The sequence below is a fragment of the Eschrichtius robustus genome, chromosome X (assembly GCF_028021215.1).
Source record: "Eschrichtius robustus isolate mEscRob2 chromosome X, mEscRob2.pri, whole genome shotgun sequence".
Taxonomy (NCBI): domain Eukaryota; kingdom Metazoa; phylum Chordata; class Mammalia; order Artiodactyla; family Eschrichtiidae; genus Eschrichtius; species Eschrichtius robustus.
Window position 1 is genome coordinate 8713203 of NC_090845.1, and position 22957 is coordinate 8736159.

At 42.0% G+C, this 22957-nt stretch overlaps 1 protein-coding gene and 1 non-coding gene across 5 annotated transcripts in view; one reads left to right on the plus strand and one right to left on the minus strand.

Annotated features, from left to right (window-relative positions):
- The window catches only part of MID1 (midline 1), a 615186-nt gene that overhangs the window by 196313 nt on the left and 395916 nt on the right, over nt 1-22957 (minus strand). The gene's annotated exons all lie outside the window — the stretch shown is intronic.
- Nucleotides 14497-14604, plus strand: LOC137757573 (U6 spliceosomal RNA). The gene has a single exon (XR_011072412.1). It is a non-coding gene; the product is annotated as a U6 spliceosomal RNA (small nuclear RNA).

Consider the following 22957-nt stretch of genomic DNA (forward strand, 5'->3'; position numbering starts at 1 on the left):
CGTGATGACTTTCTGGGCCTAAATCCCTCGTCTTTGTTCAGACAGGCCCCTAATGCATCCCACAAAGCTGACCTAATGCTACTTCAGTGGGTCTCTTTTTCTTCCGCGGCTCAGCTTAAATGTGATATTTAGGAAGTCGATTGTCAGGCACGCAAATCGAGAGAAAAATATGCCACATTAAATCATGATGGTTTAATAAGGCTTTACTCATCGGCAAAAGACTTCTGGTTCTCTCCTTAGTTGAGGCAAGACAAAAAGCGGAACCTGCCACAGAGAAGGAATCTAGCACTTTCGCTGGCGTTCCACCTTTGTGGAAGCATTTAGTGAAATACGCCCCAATTTGCATACTGTGGCTGTCATTATTCTACCTGAAAATATAAGCAACTAGGTATCCTACTTTAGTCATGAACTTATTAGGTAAGGATCTCTACCATTATGATTACACTTGAGGGGAAATAGCAAACGTTTCTATGAATACAATGGCACCAAACATTCAGGAATGCTTCCTGGTACCTCAAGAATTTCTTTTCAGAGCAAAAGAAATCTTGAAACTTTCATCTGTTACTAAAAATAGAAATTAATAAAATACGTATTCATTTTCCTTCAAGTTCAATTGGTTTTCTTCTGTAATCTATAGAAAAGGAAGCACATGTAAGAAGACATATACTTAAATGACACCCTTTTCAATCAGACATGGAATCTTGCCCAAAAAAAAGTCTAGAATTAAAGAATTGCAGTGTTGAAATTCTCCAGATCATCTATACACTGATGACTTTGCCTGCCACAGAACTATTAATTTGGTATTTGTCAGGGCTGTAAAATTTTACATCTTTATGTAGTAACTTATTCTCATGGAAGTATACTAATTAGGGTGACATGCAACGATAACATAAAACCAGTTGCTTTCCAGGGGCTGATGGGTGTCTACCACAATCGTGCCTTTGCTCAAGAAGACTGAAAGCAATTTCACATGAAGAAACTAGTTTCATTCTTCAATTAACAATTGAAATCAGTGCTTAGTTGTCCAAGATTGAATACAAAATACATTACAGGCACCGAAAGCATTTTTAATCCTTTGTCCTTAACTACAGATGCTCCTTTGTTTAATTTTTGGTTTGTTTTGTTAGATAAAGAAAAAGACTTAAAGGAGAAAGACAGAGATTTAAAAAATAAAACAGAGGGAACAGCATGAAAGCAACTCTACAATGCTGGTAAAACGTGGGAGAATAGAAACCATGTGGAAGTGTGTATTGTGGAGTAAAGTTTAAAAAAAAAAATCTTCAGAAATCTTCTTTGAAAAGACAGTAACAGAGGAAAAAACTGATGAAAAATTAGCCAGTGCCAGTAGGAAAGCCTTGCCCAGTTCTCTTTTACTTAAAAGAAAGAGAACAAGATGAAGAGTTTAAAAATAGAGAGAAAGGCAAAACAGTAGAGTTCCTCCTCTATACCGTCATTAATCAACTACTCCAGCAGCTGACCACCAGGGAGCTGCGCTGAGTGAGGACAATTCAAAGCAATGGAAGCCAAATCTGTCCTTACAGGTTGCCCCGTTGGGATTTGGACCCAGAGTGAAAGGAGGATAATGATCTCAGAGCAGCCTCTGGTGGCTGAATGTCAAAAGCTCAAGAAGTCAGAGGCCACCTGACTGGTGTTCTTGAGATTTTGTGCAAATGTAAGCTACTCACTAAACCACTTCAAGGCAGTAGCCCAGAACTGACTTGGTGGAAATTGAAATTAATTCACTAGTCTCAAAGACTCTCACAGATGATGGGGAGACTAGATGCCGACAAATCGGGCTATTCTGACAAGAGGTAGAGTTTTCCTTATGTTTGCTCATCAACTAAATTAGGAGCTTGGGATTAACATACACACACGACTATATGCAAAACAGATAACCAACAAGGACCTACTGTATAGCACAGGGAAATCTACTCACTATTCTGTAATAACCTATATGGTTAAGGAATGTGAAAAAGAATGGATACACGTGTATGTATAACTGACTCACTTTGCTGTACACCTGAAAACTAACACAACATTGTAAATCAACTCTACTCCAATAAAATTTAAAAAAAATAAAGTGTTAAGTACAAAATTACCTCCAACTTTCCTAGTATTTCAAATAAAGGATGGACCAGCGGTGACTGACACTCGAAATTTTAATTTTAATTTTAAGCAATGGATGTTTTTAAGTAATCCAGATATTTTCAATTCTTAAAAAGCTCTGTGTCTGTAGGAGGGAGGGAGTGAGTGAGTGTGTGCGCGCAGAGATCTGTCCATTAGAAGCATTTGGGTGCATTTTCTTGTCACAGCTGGAAAACATCTGTTTGGGACAGAGGCTCATAAATTCCATCTGGTAGGTTCCCATTGAGCTATCTCATCTGGGATGTTTCCAAGGGCCCCTTTTCAAAATCTTGAACCTTACAATGTCACCTGTGTCAACTGTCATGTCCCAAAGAGTGCTGCCATCTGTAGCATCCTGTTTCTGAGCACATCACATTTACACAGCAGGTTAGAAGGTTTTGTTCAAAAAGAGATGTTTTATGTTCTCAAAAAAGGCTTGAAGGTTTCCAACAGAGCTAAGGTGAATATTCAAACACATATTTTAAAACTGGTTTCAACAGGGGTCAGCTTTACTTACTGTTAGCAATAAACCAGCAGTTTCCCAGGGCAGCTAGAAGCCATGGAATTCTCGTAAGACTACGTCAACCTGACCAAAAACCCATGGCAAATTCTGTGCGTACAGTGTTGAAATTATAAAGCCCACTTATTGCTCATTCCCAAATAAGTATCCTAGTTCAATCAAATATCACCATTTGAATGACCTGGGCTTGCCAAACCCAGGTAAGATGGTTCTTTGGACACAAGTTCACCATCTTTTTAAGTCTGCTGGCTTTCCAAATAAAGTCTCTATTCCTGGCCCCCCACCCCCCAAAGAATGATCTGGGCTCCTAATTAGTGCCCCCAAATTAGACAACATCTGTTTAAAAGTACACGGAATTAATGGTAATGTACCAATGTTAATTTCTTAGTCCCGATGAATGTACCATGGCAATGTAAGATGTTAACACTAGGGGAAGCTAAAGACTTCCCTGGTGGTCCAGTGGTTAAGACTCCGTGTTCCCAAAGCAGGGGGCCTGGGTTCAATCCCTGGTCAGGGAACTAGATCCCGCATGTATGCCGCAACTAAGAGCCTGCATGCTGCAACCTAAAAAAAAAAAAAAAAGAAAAAAAAAAAAAGATCCTGCATGCCCCAGTGAAAATCCGCACGCGGCAACAAAGATCCCATGTGCCGCAACTAAGACCCAGCACAGCCTAATAAATAAATAAATATTTTTTTAAAATATTAGAGGAATCTGGGTGAAGGGTATGTAGGAACTCTCTATGCTATCTTTGCAACTTTTCTGTAAATTTAAAAATGTTCTGAAATCAAAAGGTTATTCTTTAGAAAGTACAGAAATTAATATGGGTGAATACACTGAGGGGAAGTGGTAAAGGATGGCCAAAATTCTCTCACAGGAAACAGGATTACTAATAGGCAATCATTTATTGTTGTTTGTTATGTACCGGGCACTAAACTATATACCTTAACACGAAGTCATTAAAATGGTGCCCTTTAAGCACACTGATAAAGGAATACCGTTGCCTACTCTGATTAACAAGAGAACCAGTTCTTAAGGAAAAAATTCCAGACATGCGATGTTTAGATTTCAGGAGGAGAACCTTCCTTTATCCTTCCTCTCTGTTATCTCCCTGTTTTCTCCTTCCCTGGGGTTTTAGGCCCACTTCAAACCCTATCTTTATTCCTTCCCTCCATGACATTTCTTTGTGATTACTCATATGCTATTACTCAATTGTACGGAATAATTGAACGTCCAATTATTTCAATACTCAAATATTTGAATTTAGAGACAATAAAAACCAATACTCAAATATTTAAACTTGGAGATCTCTAATACATATTATTTTCCTTACGAGAAAGCAAGGATGTTGTCAACGTGCTAACCCTAGTTAGAGCCAACCTCGGTCTGGTCACGAGGCCCCATTGTGAATTCTCTGGACTTGATGAGTTCCTCTTCAGCATTTGTCCGAGTAACCTAATTAGTATCTCAGCTATTCTTAGCTCAGAACAGGGTCCGAAGTTCCCATGACAGTCACACAGCACAATTTTCAAGCGTGACACAAAAACATTATTCCCTTCCATACTCAGAAAGCGAAAGATGCACAGATTACAAGCGTCAGCAGTAGGTCTCCAAAGCCCAGTTTCCTTTTAGACCTCTCTTGCCTTCCTTGTAATTCCACTGAGACTCACTGTCTGTATCACTCATTTAACTATTGATTCTATTCTAGCTTGCATTACCTTCTCTGTTGTTATTATCATTATTGAAGGCAGACAACTCTTTTGAACTTCTTCCCAGACTTTACGGGTACGATTACATGGCATCTTGCTCTCAGGCTTTTTAACCACAGCAAGTATGGAGGTGAGGCAGTGCCACGTGGCTGAAAGCCCCAGGGAACAGGTAGTCAGGAGCGCTGCCTCCAATTCTTTCTGCCACCAGCAAGCTCTGTGCATCCCAGGGCAACCTGGTTCACTTCTCAGAGTCTCAAAGTCCTCAGGGGAGCAGCAAGGGGTTGGACTTCACTCAGATAAACCACTAGGGTTTACTAAGCACCGTACTGGACGCCTCTTGGGCACCATCTCATTCCTCTCATTGCCACCTCTTCCTCCAGCCCCTCTGCCATGGTGACCATTTCTACGTGGGCTTCAACCAGTTTCCCTTGGGTGTAACAGACGGTGTCTTGCCTCTGGGTGTACCAAGGGCCTCTCGATTCCTGCCTAAGGGCTTTGCTGACTGGGCGTGGGACTCCTGTATCTCAGATCTTCTGGATGCACAACCGGAAATACAGGGGCCACACAAGACTGCTGGGGCACGGGAGCCTCTTGTCCCACAGATGAGTTCTGAGACGCACTTGATAAGCTCCTCAAAACACTCCCTGGGATAAATCTCCTTTGCCCATGGGAGAAGCGAACTTGACAATGCCCTTGGCCCAGCCTTCCCACCATCTCTGTGACTCCCCCGTCGCACAGTGCTGCCCCCTGAGACCACTTCCCATACAGACTTCCCGCAAGGAGGCTGTGCTTCAGGATCCGCTCTGGGGGCTATCTAGGCTAAGACAACAGCCGACTCTATATCAGACACTGTCATCCTTCTCTGCTCTAAATTTGGATGGTTCTGCAATTACTTGCTGGAAGACTTCAGTTCTGCCCAGTGGTTCTTATAATAAGAACAGGCTGGGAAGAGGCTGAGTGGCCAGGATAACTGAAAATTACTTCCAGCTTTTTGCCTGACTTCGAGAGGCCACCGGGCATAAGGTTCTGGTACAGTCCCAGGGTGTAGTTGGCTACATCACGTGGTGACCTAATATAAGTGGAAAGGAAATATAACAGAGAGTAATTTAAACAGAAATAGGCTAATGAGAAAGACCCAGAAACGGCTCTTCTTTCTTCCACTCCCTGATGTCAAGCAAAATGTTAAAGGAAGGACATTTCCACCTGCATTTCTGCTCAAAACGGAAGTTTTTAAGTTCAGGAGAAAAGTTTCTAAAAAAACACATTTTTGCAAGTTGCCAGAAAATGAGAGAAGTATGTCATCGCTCCCTTTAGAACAGAACGAAGGGATATTAACCCTTGTTGCAAGGGGAGGGAGAGTAGTTTTGGTAAAGCAAGTTTGGAAAATAAGTTAAGCAGGCTCTCTCTTTTCTAGATGGCAAGTTTTCTCTGGGCCTTGAAAATAATATATATTGTGATTCTTTGAGAGGGAGACTCAGAAAGCAGCATTTCCCTAATTTATTTCTCCACAGGTCATTTTCCAGGACAACAAGGTGTGGAATAGGCTTAGAGAAATGAAAAGAAGCCTGTCTTTTTTGGCATGATTTGAACGTCTTCATTGGACGATGTAATAGGTAAATACTTGAGGCTTCTTCTCTATGATCTTGATATAATACTACTGGATAAGATGTACAAATGACCTGGGCTTTCTCTGGTGAATTAGGGTTTATACGGCATTGCCTCACCTTACCTGCACCCTTCAATCTAAACAACAATCTGGGAGGTAGGCAGAATAGGGATCCTTACTATTTAGTAGAGGAAATCAATGTTCAGCATTTGCCTACGTTTATTTTTTATTTTTATTTTTTTTTTAATTTTTGGCTGTGATGGGTCTTCGTTGCTGTGTGTGGGCTTTCTCTAGTTGCAGCGAGTGGGGGCTGCTCTTCATTGCAGTGCGCGGGCTTCTCATTGCGGTGGCTTCTCCTGTTGTGGAGCACGGGCTCTAGGTGCATGGGCTTCAGTAGATGCAGCACGTGGGCTCAGTAGCTGCAGCACATGGGCCCCTAGAGCACGTGGGCTTCAGCAGTTGTGGCGCGTGGGCTCAATAGTTGTGGCTCGTGGGCTCAGGGGTTGTGGCTCGCAGGCTCAGTAGTTGTGGCGCACAGGCTTAGATGCTCCGCAGCATGTGGGATCTTCCCGGATCAGGGCTGGAACCCGTGTCCCCTGCATTGGCAGGCGGATTCTTAACCACTGCGCCACCAGGGAAGCCCCTGCCTACATTTAAATGATAGAGGAGGCAGAACCAGGATATAAGGTCTACGTCTTCTCCTTCCTGATCCAGGATGCTAACCACCACCACACCTATATTGAGACATTTTTATTAGTTTGTTTGTTGAGCTTATCATTCTATAAAAGAGAAATCACTTTGTATTTTTACTAGTTATTTGGTCTTTTCCCAATAGTACTGCCAGAAAATGAAATATATGAGGTTGGGAAGGGTCAAAATCATCTCTGGAAAACTGTTAAGAGTATTATGTGTTCTCTTAGTTCAACTTCAAATGGCGAATTAAACTCTAGAAGTGTTGGTGTAAAAAAGTGCTACTGATTGGAACCAAGATGGCAGAGTAGAAGGACATGCTCTCACTCCCTCTTGCAAGAACACCAGAATCACAACTAACTGCTGGACAATCATCGACAGGAAGACACTGGAACTCACCAAAAAAGATACCCCACATCCAAAGACAAAGGAGAAGCCACAGTGAGACGGTAGGAGGGGCGCAATCACAGTAAAATCAAATCCCATAACTGCTGGGTGGGTGACTCACAGACTGGAGAACACTTATACCACAGAAGTTCACCCACTGGAGCGCAGGTTCTGAGACCCACGTCAGGCTTCCCAACCTGGGGGGGGGGTCCGGCAGCGGGAGGAGGAATTCCTAGAGAATCAGACTTTGAAGCCTAGTGGGATTTGATTGCAGGACTTGACAGGACTGGGGGAAACAGAGACTCCACTCTTGGAGGGCACACACAAAGTAGTGTGCGCATCGGGACCCAGGGGAAGGAGCAGTGACCCCAGGGGAGACTGAACCAGACCTCCCTGCTAGTGTTGGAGGGTCTCCTGCAGAGGCGGGGGGTGGCTGTGGTTCACCGTGGGGACAAGGACACTGGCAGCAGAAGTTCTGGGAAGTACTCCTTGGCGTGAGCCCTCCCAGAGTCTGTCATTAGCCCCACCAAAGAGCCCGGGTAGGCTCCAGTGTTGGGTCGCCTCAGGCCAAACAACCAACAGGGAGGGAACCCAGCCCCACCCATCAGCAGTCAAGTGGGTTAAAGTTTTACTGAGCTCTGCCCAACAGAGCAACACCCAGCTCTACCCACCACCAGTCCCTCCCATCAGGAAGCTTGCACAAGCCTCTTAGATAGCCTCATCCAACAGAGGGCAGACAGCAGAAGCAAGAAGAACTACAATCCTGCAGCCTGTGGAACAAAGACCACATTCACAAAAAGACAGACAAGATGAAAAGGGAGAGGGCTATGTACCAGATGAAGGAACAAGATGAAACCCCAGAAAAACAACTAAATGAAGTGCACAGAGGCAACCGTCCAGAAAAAGAATTCAGAATAATGATAGTGAAGATGATCCAGGACCTCGGAAAAAGAATGAAGGCAAAGATCGAGAAGATGCAAGAAATGTTTCACAAAGACCTAGAAGAATTAAAGAACAAACAAACAGAGATGAACAATACAATAACTGAAATGAAAACTACACTAGAAGGAATCAATAGGAACTAGAACGAAAAATCTTAAAATTTGTATGGAGACACAAAAGACCCCGAATAGCCAAAGCGGTCTAGAGGGGAAAAAACGGAGCTGGAGGAATCAGACTCCCTGACTTCAGACTATACTACAAAGCTACAGTAATCAAGACAATATGGTACTGGCACAAAAACAGAAACATAGATCAATGGAACAAGTTAGAAAGCCCAGAGATAAACCCACACACCTAAGGTCAACTAATCTATGACAAAGGAGGCAAGGATATAAAACGGAGAAAAGACAGTCTCTTCAATAAGTGGTTGTGGGAAAACTGGACAGCTACATGTAAAAGGATGAAATTAGAACACTCCCTAACACCATACACAAAAATAAACTCAAAATGGATTCGAGACCTAAATGTAAGACCGGACACTATGAAACTCTTAGAGGAAGACATAGGAAGAACACTCTTTGACATAAATCACAGCAAGATCTTTTTTGATCCACCTCCTAGAGTAATGGAAATAAAAACAAAAATAAACAAGTGGGACCTAATGAAACTTCAGAGCTTTTGCACAGCAAAGGAAACCATAAACAAGACGAAAAGACAACCCTCAGAATGGGAGAAAATATTTGTAAATGAATCAATGGACAAAGGATTAATCTCCAAAATATATAAACAGCTCCTGCAGCCTAATATTAAAAAAACAAACAACCCAATCCAAAAATGGGCAGAAGACCTAAATAGACAGTTCTCCAAAGAAGACAGACACATGGCCAAGAAGCAGATGAAAAGCTGCTCAACATTACTAATTATTAGAGAAATGCAAATCAAAACTACAATGAGTTATCACCTCATACCAGTTAGAATGGGCATCATCAGAAAATCTACAAACAACAAATGCTGGAGAGGGTATGGAGAAAAGGGAACCCTCTTGCACTGTTGGTGGGAATGTAAATTGATACAGCCACTATGGAGAACAGTATGGAGGTTCCTTAAAAAACTAAAAATAGAATTACCATATGATCCAGCAATCCCACTACTGGGCATATACCCAGAGAAACCCATAATTCAAAAAGACACATGCACCCCAATGTTCACTGCAGCACTATTTACAATAGCCAGGTCATGGAAGCAACCTAAATGCCCATCGACAGACGAATGGATAAAGAAGATGTGGTACACATATACAATGGAATATTACTCAGCCATAAAAAGGAACGAAATTGGGTCATTTGTTGAGACGTGGATGGATCTAGAGACTGTCATACAGAGTGAACTAAGTCAGAAAGAGAAAAACAAATATCGTATATTAACGCATATATGTGGAACCTAGAAAAATGGTACAGATGAACCGGTTTGCAGGGCAGAAATTGGGACACAGATGTAGAGAACAAACATATGGACACCAAGGGGGGAAAGCGGCAGGGGGATGGGGATGGTGGTGTGATGAATTGGGCGATTGGGATTGACATGGATACACTGATGTGTATAAAATGGATGACAAATAAGAACCTGCTGTTTAAAAAAATAAATAAATAAATAAAAAAGATAAGTAAGTACTAGGGAGGTAATATACAACACGAGTAATATAATTAACACTGTTGTATGTTATATATGAAAGGTGTTAACAGAGTAAATCCTAAGAGTTCTCATTACAAGGAAAACATTTTTTCTTTTCTTTTTTTTTTACTTTAGATGATGGGATGTTCACTAAAATTACTTTGGCAATAATTCCATGATGTATGTAAGTCAAATAATTATGCTGCGTAACTTAAACTTAAAACTTGTATGTCAATTATATCTCAAAAAAACTGGAAGGAAAAAAATTAAGTGATAACAAAAATTAAAAAAAAAAAAGTGCTACTTTTTTTTAGAAAACCCTAAACCCGAAAGGTAACGGATGATAAATTGGAAATGGATGAATCAAAGGCATTTAGTACCCATGTTACCAGAAAGAAACAGGTTATAATTTGGGGGGGGGGGGGCGGTGGTTATAGGCTTAAGGAGGCATCTGATTCCATGTGTCCAAAGCATGTAGTGAACCTCAGCAGAACAATCCTGTCCCTTTGTGTAGGTAACTATGGAAACTACAGTCAGTGCCATTCAAATGTGGTCCTGGATGAAATCACTGAGCAGCAGAATGGTCTTATGTGCAGGTAAAAGAGAAGCAAAATTATCACAAATGACTCAGCCATGTTCTTCATTCCTCATTTTAGGGATCTCCTCCAGTTGTCAAAAGTTACTTTTCCTTTCATCTTGTACACATCACTGTGTGCCTCTCATCTTTATGAAAAAGTATTGAACAAAATTCCTCAGTAATCTCCAGCCACAGGTTCTAACTATTCCAGTTATGTTTTATTTTTACCTTCACCTCTGGCAGAAAAATATGAGACTCCACTGCCATTAGCATTTCTAAGATTTCATACATGTACTTATGAGCAGCATAAAAAAAGATTTCTCTGAGGCTTTCCCTCTATTGTATACTTGAGCATATGCTTTTGTAGCTATGCTTTTGTTACAATGCCTCAATGACCATGTAACTTTGGGTAAGTCCCAAAACTGCTTCAGTTTTTTCACGTACCTCTAGGGTTAAGGTAAGAATTAAATACAACCAATCATTAAGTAGGGCACAAACATGAACTCTACTATTCTTTTCTTTTTTACGTAAGTGTAGTTGATTTAAAATATTGTGTTAGTTTCAGGTATGCAGCAAAGTGATTCAGATCAATCTATCTATCTATCTATCTATCTATCTCTATATCTATTCTTTTTCAGATTCTTTTCCCATATAGGTTATTACAAAATACTGAGTAGAGTTCCCTGTGCTATACAGTAGGTCCTTATTGTTGACGTATTTTATATATAGTAGTGTGTATATGTTAATCCCAAATTCCTAATTTATCCCTCCCCCCTACTATTCTTGAATATAGGACATTGTGCTACCCACTGGAGATTCAAAGCTCAATAAGAGGCTCTTTTCCCCTGACAAGTTGAAAACCAAAACCCAAAAACCAAGTAAGCAAGTACAATGTATCATAATACTGTGATCAATAGTCTATTGACTATTAAGCAATGATATGCATAGATATACACTAAACTGGCCATCAGAAAATTCACTTTCAGTCCTACCTCTACCCTTATCTAGCTGTGTAAGCTGGAAAAACCAGTTAACCTGTTTGGGACTCAGTTTATCCATCTGTAAAGTAAGGGTTGAATTAAATAATTTCCTAAGTCCTTCGATTCAAACCCATGCTCTAGCATTTCTCATTTTATCTCTCATTACTAATACTTATTAGAGGCAAGATTGTATCTGGAAGACACTTGTGGTTGACCGTCCTATAGCCATTGCCCCTTAATCTTGGCTAACAGCACCCTCCCCCAAGTTTTGTCAGGTCTGGGGCAGCAATATCTTCAGGGAGGTGTGCTCTCCTCAACTCCAAGTGATGAGGTGGAACTCTCAAAGCCACAAAAAGGGGGCATGTGTGAAGAGTAACTCCACTTTCTGCCTTCGGATACGGGGGAGTGAGGAGGTGATGCCTGGAGCTAGGGCAACCATCTTCCAACTGCTTGCTGATGTAAGCCTACTCACTGAGGATGCAGAATGGAAAACTGAGACGCATCAGGATTCTTGATGACACTGTCATGCCAAGAAATTAATCAATCCTTGAACTGTGCTTGAATTTGTGTGTGAGAGATTTTTTAAAAAAAAGAAGAAGAAAAATAGAAAATCTCTGCTGTTCAAGCCACCCAAAGTGCCCAACTAAAGACATGCAATCTGAAAAGCTGAGTTATGGTACTTTGAAATGTTCACTAACCACAAGCCAAATTTAATACTGTAAGAAAGAGAATTCATTTCAGACCAATAAGAGGATATGATGAGTGATTCAGAGAAAGAAAAACCCCTTAACAAATCTGATCTTCAATTTCCTCACCTGTAAAATAGAATCCAACGTATGTCTACGTCATTGAGATGGTAAGGGCATAGTAAGAATCCACTAATTATTGTTAACTGTTGTATTATACATGAGAAATCTGGCCTGGCAGAGATTGCTATACGGCCACCAAATCGTGTTATATTTTGTTTTTCTTCCTGGACACGCAGGAAGGCAATTTTTCCCCCGTTTCCCACATGAATAGGTCTCGATCACATGACTGAATTCTGCGTTGTGGGAAAAAGTGATGCAATCCGCCTGTGGCCTGGCTCCTGTTAATATCCCACGTGATCTTCTGGCTGGCTCTCCCAGTGTCATATTACTGTTGAATTTCAAGGCATGAGACCAAGTCTTCATATTGGCCACTAGATGGACATTGAGTAGTTTTATTTTATGAAAATATCTAACAAGATTTACTTCAATTTACGATGATCTCCTTTCACTCATGTTTTCTATTTTCCATTTAAAAATGAAAGGCAAGTTAATCATTAAGAAAGCTAGCTCAAAATCTATATACAATTAAATATGGGGAAGTGGCTTTAAAAATATCAGATAAAGTTTGCAAAATCCATGGACAAATTCTTCCCAGGGAAGCAAAGCAGCTACCCCTCTAAGGAGGTGCATATAAGTGGTATTATTTATACCTAAACATCGACTAGGAAGAATGCCCGGAAAGAAAATGATGTCCTTAGGCACATACATTTTTTTTTTCCTTTTCTCAAGCACAGCCTAGACATCTTATCTTCTCCTGCAGCTTGTAACACACACTCTGCATTTCCACTCTGTCTGGCAGGGCTGGTTTTAAAGGAAGATGTGGGCTTGTGAGAAAATGCCGAAGGAGAAATCCACCTCTCCTTGCAGTTGAATCACATTTACCACGAGATATGAGCAAGTAAATGTGTGTGCCTGCTAATGGCAACATAGTTTTCGTTTTATGAGTTGTATCATGTTTATAGCAACTTCTTCTTTTTGTAAGCAGGCACAATAACAGAATTACAATTTTTATCCATCTAAGTAAAAAAATGGCATGGAGATAATTTCTATACATGTTACCTAGAAGATAAAGAAGTCTCCAGCATTTCCCAAAGAACTCTAGCTGGCATTACAATTTTTTAATGTGAACCATGTAATGTGGAATACTATTAACACAGGAAATGATTTAAAATTTTTAGCTTAATGAAATGTAATGTACATTCTCATTCGAATTTGGTTTTGCATTTCACTTGAAACAGGGCTTAAATATGAATTTACTGATTTCGATATAGCTTGACTTTGAAAATAGTAATTTTTGAACACTTAATCCTAAAGGGTCTACCTCACTGGAAGATTGAAAAGGAACAGTCCTCTTCAGTAATAGTATGCACTTCATAACTTTTAAAAATATATATTAAAACTGAAATATATTAAAATAAATATATATTAAAAGAAACAGAAAAATACAGAGACTGCATACATGTTTAAGATAAGATTATGAAAACAAAAGATGTCAAAGAAAGTTCACTGGAAACTAAACTCACGGTCACTAGGGAGTGAAACCTCTGTGTTGATAGGGATACTTTAGCAGAAAATTTTCCAAAGCACTATACTAGTTATTTGGTCAAATCACTTATCTCCAGCTTGATTTTTGCCTCAAGAGTTTCACATCTAAGTAAGTGTGCTTGAACACATCCAGGGACAGGAAACTCATCCCCTTTCTTGCAATCCCTTCTACAGTTGGGCAGCTCTATAAGTTAGAAGATATACTGTCAGGGTAAGTAAATCTAGCTGCTACAACAAAAGACCCCCAATTCTCCGTGGCTGGACACAGTAAGGATTTATTTCATGTTCATATCACAGTCTAACATGGAGTTGCTGACCCGATTCCTCTCACGCACCCAGGCTCCTTCCAAACACCATCTTCTAGGGTCTCAGAATTTTCCCCTGGGTCTTCTGCGCCTGGCTGGCTGGCAGGCAGGCAGGCAGGCAGGCAGGGAGGCAAGGGAACAGAGAGCATGTGGAAGGTCTCGAAGGCGGCTCTAGGGGTCAGGCCTAGAAGTAGCGTACATCAATCTCACCCACGTTTTATTGGCCTGACATAGGCCAGCGATCCCACCTGACTTACAAGGGGGGCTAGGACATATAGCGTATCAGGGTCCCAAGGCTGGAGATGAGCTCACAGATCATTGAGAGCACTAGCTGTGTCTGTTAAGGAAAGCTATCCTTCCATTGAGCTAAAGTGCTTCTTGCAGTAGCTTCTCCCTATAGGACCCAGCTTAACCTTGAGTCATATTGACTAAGTTTAATTCTGCTTTTGTACAACAGCCCCACAGATATTCAAAGATAGTTGTCATGCTTCTTGGTTCACTTTTGTTTTTGGGGCTACTCCTACAATTAGCCAACTTGTTCTCATATGGTCTGTTTTTATGTCCCCACATGATCTTTTGTTTTTCTTAGCTCCAGTTGTTCTATAGCTTGAGTAAAAACTAAATGATACTGCAGTGCTTACTTCGGCAGCACATATACTAAAAACTGGAATGATACAGAGAAGATTAGCATGGCCCCTGTGCAAGGATGACAGGCAGATTTGTGAAGTGTTCTATATTTTTTACGTGGATGGACCTAGAGACTATCATACAGAGTGAAGTACGTCAGAAAGGGAAAAACAAATATCGTATAATATTGCTTATATGTGGAATCTAGAAAAATGATACAAATATTTGCAAAGCAGAAATAGAGAAACAGATGTAGAGAACGGACGTATGGATACCAGGGGGAGAAGGGGGGAGGGGGATGGATTGGGAGATTGGGACTGACATATATACACTACTATGTATAAAATAGACAACTAATGAGAACCAACTGTATAGCACAGGGAACTCTACTCAGTGCTCTGTGGTGACCTAAATGGGAAGGAAATCTAAAAAAGAGGGGATATATGTACACGTACAGCTGATTCACTTTGCTGTACAGCAGAAACTAACACAACACTGTAAAGCAACTATACGCCAATAAAAATTAATAAAAAAATACTGCAATAGTGATCCCATGGCTGCCAAGCTACATTTCTTCCTTTTTGCACTTAGTTTAATGATAGAAGGACTGATATTCTATTCATTTCACGTTGTTGGATTTGAATACTGTGACTAGCCTAATCCGAACACATTTGCTCCTATCTGTTCCATCTCTGGCTCTTTAAACATGTGACCATCCCTAAAAGCAAGTGAGCATTTTCGAGCCAGCCATGAACACAGCCAGATGCTCAGACCAAAATCTTTGTAGTTATCCATGGTTTGTTTCTTTCTCTCAAATCTGACATCCAATTCATCGGGAAATTCTGTCAGTCTCACCTACAATCTGATGACCTCTCACCATATCCCACTGCTCTGGTCCAAGCCACCACCATCTTTTGATTGCATTCCTGCTGTAGCCTCCTAAGGCGTGCCTGCTTCTACCCTGCATTCGGCCCGCACCCCCTCCCCAGCCTATTTAAGGCTGCCATTCTTTTTTTTTTAAATTAATTAATTTATTTATTATTTACTTATGGCTGTGTTGGGTCTTCGTTTCTGTGCGAGGGCTTTCTCTAGTTGCGGCGAGCGGGGTCCACCCTTCATCGCGGTGCGCGGGGCTCTCGCTGTCGCGGCCTCTCTTGTTGCGGAGCACAGGCTCCAGACGCGCAGGCTCAGTAGTTGTGGCTCACGGGCCCAGTCGCTCCGCGGCATGTGGGATCCTCCCAGACCAGGGCTCGAACCCGTGTCCCCTGCATTGGCAGGCAGACTCTCAACCACCGCGCCACCAGGGAAGCCCCACGGCTGTCATTCTTTTGAACTCCTCTGCTCAAAACTCTTCAATGGCTCCCATTTGCACACGAGTAAAAGCCAAAGTTCACGCAACACCTACAAGCCTCTAGAAGGTCATTGCCTGGCAATCCATGACACACACCTCATGCTCTCGTGTCAGGGCCTTTGCACTTGCTCTTCTCTCTGCCTGGGGTTCTCTCCCCCAGGAGAACAGCATGATTTGCACTTCTTTCGGGTCTCTGCTCAACTGTTATCTTTTCCAACAGGCCTTCCAAGACACTTCATATGACAGGACAACCTTCTCACTCCTCTCTCTTTCTGGAGCTTTCTTTGTCTTCACAGCATCTCTCACTACCTGACATATTAGACACGCGTTGGTTTATTGTCTGTCTCTCTACGTTAGAATATAAGCCGAATGAGGACAGGGACTTGTTTAATTGACTTCTGTAGCCTCAGCATTTAGAATAGAGCTGGATATATTGCTGGTGCTCAGTAAGATTTGCCGAGGGAGGCATGAACGCTTTACTGCCCTCAACTTCCTGCTTCGCCCCTGGCCTGCCAGGTCCCTTGGCTTCATGTGTTCTTTTCACAGTGAGGTTACCTCCTGTCCCTTGAATTTGTTCTTCAAAGTATGAGCTGTTTTCCCAGCCTTATATATTACCCTTCAAATGTATAAATTAATGAATAAAATGTAAGCTTAATTAAGGCACTAACTAGTTTCAACTCTAAGTTAACTTAGGCAAGACCAATTCAGTAATTCTTGTGTTTTATTCCTGCCTTCTGACTTAGAAATCAACTCCTGTGCAATAACCAAAATTCTCTCTAAAACATATTTTCAGCACTAGGCATTGGTTTTTGTTTGTTTGTTTATAAATTTATTTATTTTTTATTTTATTTTATTTATTTTTGGCTGCGTTGGGTCTTCATTGCTGCGTGTGGGTTTTCTCTAGTTGCAGCGAGCCGGGGCTCCTCTTCGTTGCGGTGCGTGGGTTTCTCATTGTGGTGGCTTCTCTTGTTGCAGAGCACGGGCTCTAGGCGCACGGGCTTCAGTAGTTGTGGATCACGGGCTCTAGAGCGCAGGCTCAGTAGTTGTGGTGCACGGGCTTAGTTGCTCCGCGGCATGTGGGATCTTCCCGGACCAGGGCTCGAACTCGTGTCCCCTGCATTGGCAGGCGGATTCTTAACCACTGCACCACCAAGGAAGCCCGGCACCAGGCACTGCTAATGCAAAAATCAGCACAGCACATTTCTCGGAAAATATTTGCTCTTAACAATGGAAGATAAGGTCTATACCTGCCTTAACCTTTCTTTTATATCACTGACCAAAAAGGTAGAAATAGAAACCTACATTTCTTTAAAGAAAAAAAGGAAAACAGGGCTTCCCTGGTGGCGCAGTGGTTAAGAATCCGCCTGCCAATGCAGGGGACACGGGTTCCAGCCCTGGTCGGGAAGATCCCACATGCCGCGGAGCAACTAAGCCCGTGCGCCACAACTACTGAGCCTGCACCCTAGAGCCCACGAGCCACAACTACTGAGCCCGTGTGCCACAACTACTGAAGCCCACGTGCCTAGAGCCCGTGCTCCACAACAAGAGAAGCCACCACAATGAGAAGCCCACGCAGCACAACAAAGAGTAGCCCCGGCTCGCCACAATGTGAAAGCATAACAAAATTTAATTATTTTGTTGATGGAGGTTAAAAAAGACAATGATAAGTTTTAAGGCCTTTTGCCAAAATCTACTGTCATTCCTAGCCATACCTTTTAAGGTTTTCCTCCATGGGAATGCAAAAGAAAATTATCAAAAAATGTCTGTTGTGTAAGTCGTCCCTGCCAAGCATTCTCCTTGAATAACAGAAAATTCTACCAATATTTTAAGAGAACTGTCCTTTAGCTTCAATTAACCACACTCCTTAGTGAAGCATTATAAAGATCTGTGTATCATTTCTACGGTCATTCAGACAATGAATATTTATGGAGACCATGTTTTATATACATAGTTTGAGAAGAGAAAAAGATTATTCTCGGGGAGGGTGAGAGGGAGGCCCGAGAAGGAGGGGATATAGGTACACATATAGCTGATTCACTTTGTTGTACAGCAGAAACTAACACAACATTGTAAAGCAATTATAATCTAATGAAGATGAAAAAAAAAAGATTATTCTCAGCAGATATAGTTCTAGCATAGATGGAATTTCTGCTGGGGCAACTGAACCTTTAGTGCACCTAGACATAGACATTAATATAGTTACAGTTACATGTAGATATAAATACAGCAGCAACCAAAAGGAATTTGGTCTTATTCCACCTAATAAATTTATTCATGTACTTCCTCTACCTTGAAAACATTACCTAAATAGGGAAAACACTTTTGTCATGAGAAGAATTTTCCCTTCCAATAACATTAGCTACTTTTCCTTTCTTGGGTAAGTCAGTTATTTATTTAAGAACAATTTATGGGGCTCCTACACATGCCTGAGTGGGTAGGGCACTGGAGATATAAAAATGTATAAAATCCCCAAAACCCACAGTAGACATGGGGGTAGAGTCGAAGGGCAACAATAGGAGTATGTGCTACAGAAGACTCACTCTGATACATTCATTCATTCAACAAACCTTTATTAAGCGCCTTCTATGTGCCCGGCACTGTTCTAGATGCTTAGGATACATCAGTGAAATAAACTGACAAAATCTCTGTCTTTGATGTGCTGCCATAGCAGGATAGAAAGATAATAAACAAGAAACAAAATAACCAAATAAATTATATAGTATCTTAGAAAATAAGCCCTATGGGGAAACAGAATATGGTAAGAGGCAGTGGGAGTATTGTCGGCAAGATGTGAGGTTTGTAATTTACACGAGAAGTCAGAGAAGACCTCTTAGGAAGGTAATATATGATCCTCTCAACTTAAGTAATGTACATTTGTGGGGTGACACCAGTATGTAGTGGAAAACCTTGACTTTAGAGTCCAGTTGGCTTGGATCAAAATGCGTTCCATGTTATTTAACAATCTGAGCCTGAATTTCCTCCTCAACAAAATGGGAACAATAACACTTCCATCACAAATTGTTGGGAAGATTGAAACAATATTTGCCAAACCTCTTTTTTAAAACATACACCTGAAGTATAGTAAGTACTCAATCACTTTAGACCCTGGACTTGCCCTACGGGCCATGAGACAGCCTGCTCTGTATGGCTTCCATCTGTGGAAAGAGCCACCCATCTTCATCCCCCAACACGCAGGCCAGGCCAGTCACCTTTATTCTCAGAATTTTAATTGGGCCTAAGAGAAAAGAACACTTTTCTCTCAGGTTATGATGTAGTGAGGATGTGAGCCCAAGAGCTGAAAGTGACCCGAGAGCCCCTGTCTTGTCAAGACAGCTGGCCCAAGAGATTGAAGTGGGTAGAGAACGAATAGAAAAGATAATAAGCAGAGGCTGTATTCTTTCATTGTTCTATTCCTAATTCTGTGGGTCCTCAGCTGCCCTTCTCTAGTAGATTGCAAAATTTGGCCACAAATTCCATCAAAAAGTAGAATCTATCCACTCCTTGAATCTGGGCATGGTTATACAGTTCTTGTAGGTCAACAGGACACTAGCGAACGTGAAGCAAGTAGAGGCTTAAAAAGTGTTTGTGCTTTGGGAGCTGCCCTCTCTTGCTGCTGGGTACCTTTCCATTAACCTATGCAATGGTCCAGGCCAGCCATCTAGAAGATGGGAGACATGGAGAGCATAGATCATATAGACCATGTAGAAGCATCATGGCTGATGCTTCCTAGACCAACCAATTCCCAGACGACCTGCCAGCTGACTGCAGACACATGAGTGACCCCAGGGGAGACCAGCAGAAGAATCACCCGGCTGAGTCCAGGTAATTGCTGGCCCACAGAATCATGACCTAATGATTGTTGTCTTAAGCCACTAAGTTTACAGATAGCTTGTTATGCAGCACTGGATAGCTGATACACTCCTCTCACACACACACCCAACACAAACTTTCCATTTCTTTCCCTAAAATAAAAGATTTTTTCTTTTGCCATTTACAACCAAAAGACATCCTGACTAAAATGAAAGGGCTTCTTGTGTTCGTGTCAGCGCCTCGATGCTCTGTCCATTCATTTAGTTTATTCTGTGACTCGAACTATGCCCCTAAATCCCAAGCTTCTCCTCCCAACCCCCATGTTGCCATTACCCACTTATGCTCTGTCCTCACAAGTTGCCAAAGAACCATCTCCTCCCTTCTCTCCATGCCCAACACCTGCAGGTTGGACGCCTTCCCGTGGCCTTTGCCAAGGGTCTGTACCTGCCACTTCCTGTTGGCTCTTCCCAATGCCAACTGCTTGATGATGCGACTCTCCATCTGTTACTGATCATCGGACCTACTGCCACCACTCCTCACTTGTCTGTGCAGACCTCCTCCTGCAAAGAGGAGAGCTATCCACCTGCCAAATACGGACAGCCAGCTTCCTCTTTGGATGTTCTGTTCCATTAGGCCCAGATTCGCATGCTCTTATTCTTCCGGTTTATCCTCTGTCTGAGATACAGCTGGGCCTGGGAAGTTAGGTGAATCTCCAGGAGCTCTCATATCCAGATGATAAATTGTAAACAACAGAAGTGGATGGTGATTTTTAAAAACAAGTCATAAGGAAATACTCTCTCTTCCTGGTGGAAGAATATTGACAAGGCTGTTGCAGGGACCGGTGGAGTCTGTGCGCTGCCTTTGAGGTGCATAGACAGTGAAGATGGTTCCGAATAATATGAACTGGATAGGTCAACGCTCAACTCGTGTTCCCTTAAGCCTTTCCATTTCTGTGCCTGGTGGCCTGACAACTGCCAGCCCCTACATCTCTTTGCTAGAGAGCTTTCTCCGGTGCTAGAGCCAATTTTTGCTTGCTTGCTCTGGCAAGGCCAGAGGTACTGGAGAATCAAAGTCTCCCACCTCTGGCCCTGTGCAGTCCTTACCTAGTCAATGACCAGAGTTGGTATATAAATACCCCAACTCCCTTGTCACTTGGCTGGGATACCGCTGAGAAGTCTGTCTGACACTGGCTCCCAGAGTTCCCCAGTAGGATTAAGCTTCAGGTGCCCACAGTGATAACTTACTTGAAACACATCCTTTATTGGTTTCCTTCCCTCCTTTGTCTCTCTCCTCCAAATAAATCACTTGCGCTTGAAATTTTGCTTCAAAATCTACATCCAGGAGAACCCAAACAAAGACAATAACCCACCTATTGGATGCCTTGAAGGACAGGCGTTGGATCTATGAAGGTGATGGCAACAGTTTAGGGGGAAAAGAGCCTAACGATGTGAGGATGAACAGAACCAGCCACTTGGATGGTAACGAGGCTAAGAGCTGCCGCTGGGCCCCATTTGCCCTCTGTCCAAGAGTCTGGGTGATTTTCCTGATAGTGGAGTAACTGAAACAGGCTGAATATAAGGGAAAGTTTTGGTTATAACCTGCTTCATCTATAACATGGGCATCAGTCACTTTGCCCAATATCCACAGGGCAATAAACTTGTGGAATTTAATTTCTTTTCATGTGGAGCTATTCAAGCATTACTCTGCAGATTTTTATGGGAGAATGATACTCTGATATGATTCTGTGTCTAAGAGCAAAGTACAACTTAAACAGATAGCCAGGGGTGTTCCAAAAACTACGTTCAAATATTTATGCAACATTGACTTTTTGAGCACAGAGTTAAATCGGTTAGTTCTTTTGCCAAATGCCTTCAGACTTCATTGACTTTTTTTGGAATTAGTACAAAAGCAGAGATTATATCCAAAACTTGTACAAGGATTCTGTGTGGTCCAGAAAATGATGAGTCTTTACTGGTACATATGACTTAAATATTGAACATGTTTACTTTTCATCTTTTGGGATAGTGAGCAACCAAAGTGTCTGAACTGACTGAGGAAAGACTGCTGTATACATCTCGGACCTATTCTAACAAAGAGCAGAAAAATGCTTAATAGTTCTGAATGATGAAGCGTGTAAGAAAAAAAGTGATTTCGGCATCTGGGAGACAATGTATACGGCCAGTATTGTTGTCATTGCTTCGTCAAGAATTCTGAGATCCTTCGAGCGTGAAAGGGAGGGTAGGAAATCAAATCTCTCTACTTAATAGAGAACGTATTAGAAATTAGCTTCAAAATTAGCCTTGGCTCGGCTTAATGAAATTGCCCTATTGTTCAGCAGTGGCCCACCAGATCCACAGCGTTCAAGCGGTAGCCCTTTGCCTGTAAAAAGCCTCGCAAATCAGAGAACCTACAAAATGAAGATTATTATTCCTCTTCCCCAGGTTCACACAAAGACTCAAACCTGCTCAGCCTTTGGAGTAGGCTAAATATTAGAGGCATCCCGACTCAGGAGGACACGCTTTATTCTCCAGTGCACAATTTAACGTGTAAAATGCCTATGATATCGAGCCAGAAATGTCTGCTATGAAACTCACGAGCCCTGCTGTGCTCGAGAAATCATTTTCGAGAATGGCAGAGTAGCCAAGAGACGTGAACTGGAGTCACTCCTCTCCGGTGTCGCTGAAGTTGTCTCCAGTGGGATTTTACTTGGAAGGCCTTCTCCCTGAGGACTTCTCCCCGGGTCTGGTTAAATTAACTTGCCTTCACTGGCCTGAGATAAGGGAATTATAATTGCTTCTCCCCTCCTCATCCCTTCCACTCTGCGCCCACACACAATCTTTGTGTTTCCAACCCTCCTGAATGTATCACTGCAGTATCCACATTACTTTCTAGTTGACACCAACATGTGCATAAAATCCGACCCTCACAGCTCACCTTTTATCACTCACTCTCTGTGTACTCATCTCCCTTTGGCCTGAACAACAGTGTGCCCAAACTTACAGCCTTCAGGGCACCAGTCAGTGACGCAATGTAGCAAACAAAGGATCTCTTGATTCAGATTATACCAATGTCAAATGCTGATGTGTGTAAATCATTAACTGTGTCTTCACTGGTGAGTCCAGTTTGACCTTTCATTGCCTGGTGACCCCTGAAGTCTGCGGCTCTCCAAGAAGCAGGGACGTTTAGGATTTTTTATTACCAGCTCATAACTAATTTATAGATTACTATGGAGTCAGGTGCACAGATTCAATGCCTCATCTATCACTATAAGTAGCTCCAGTGTTAAGGGCTGGCTACTTCCCAGCA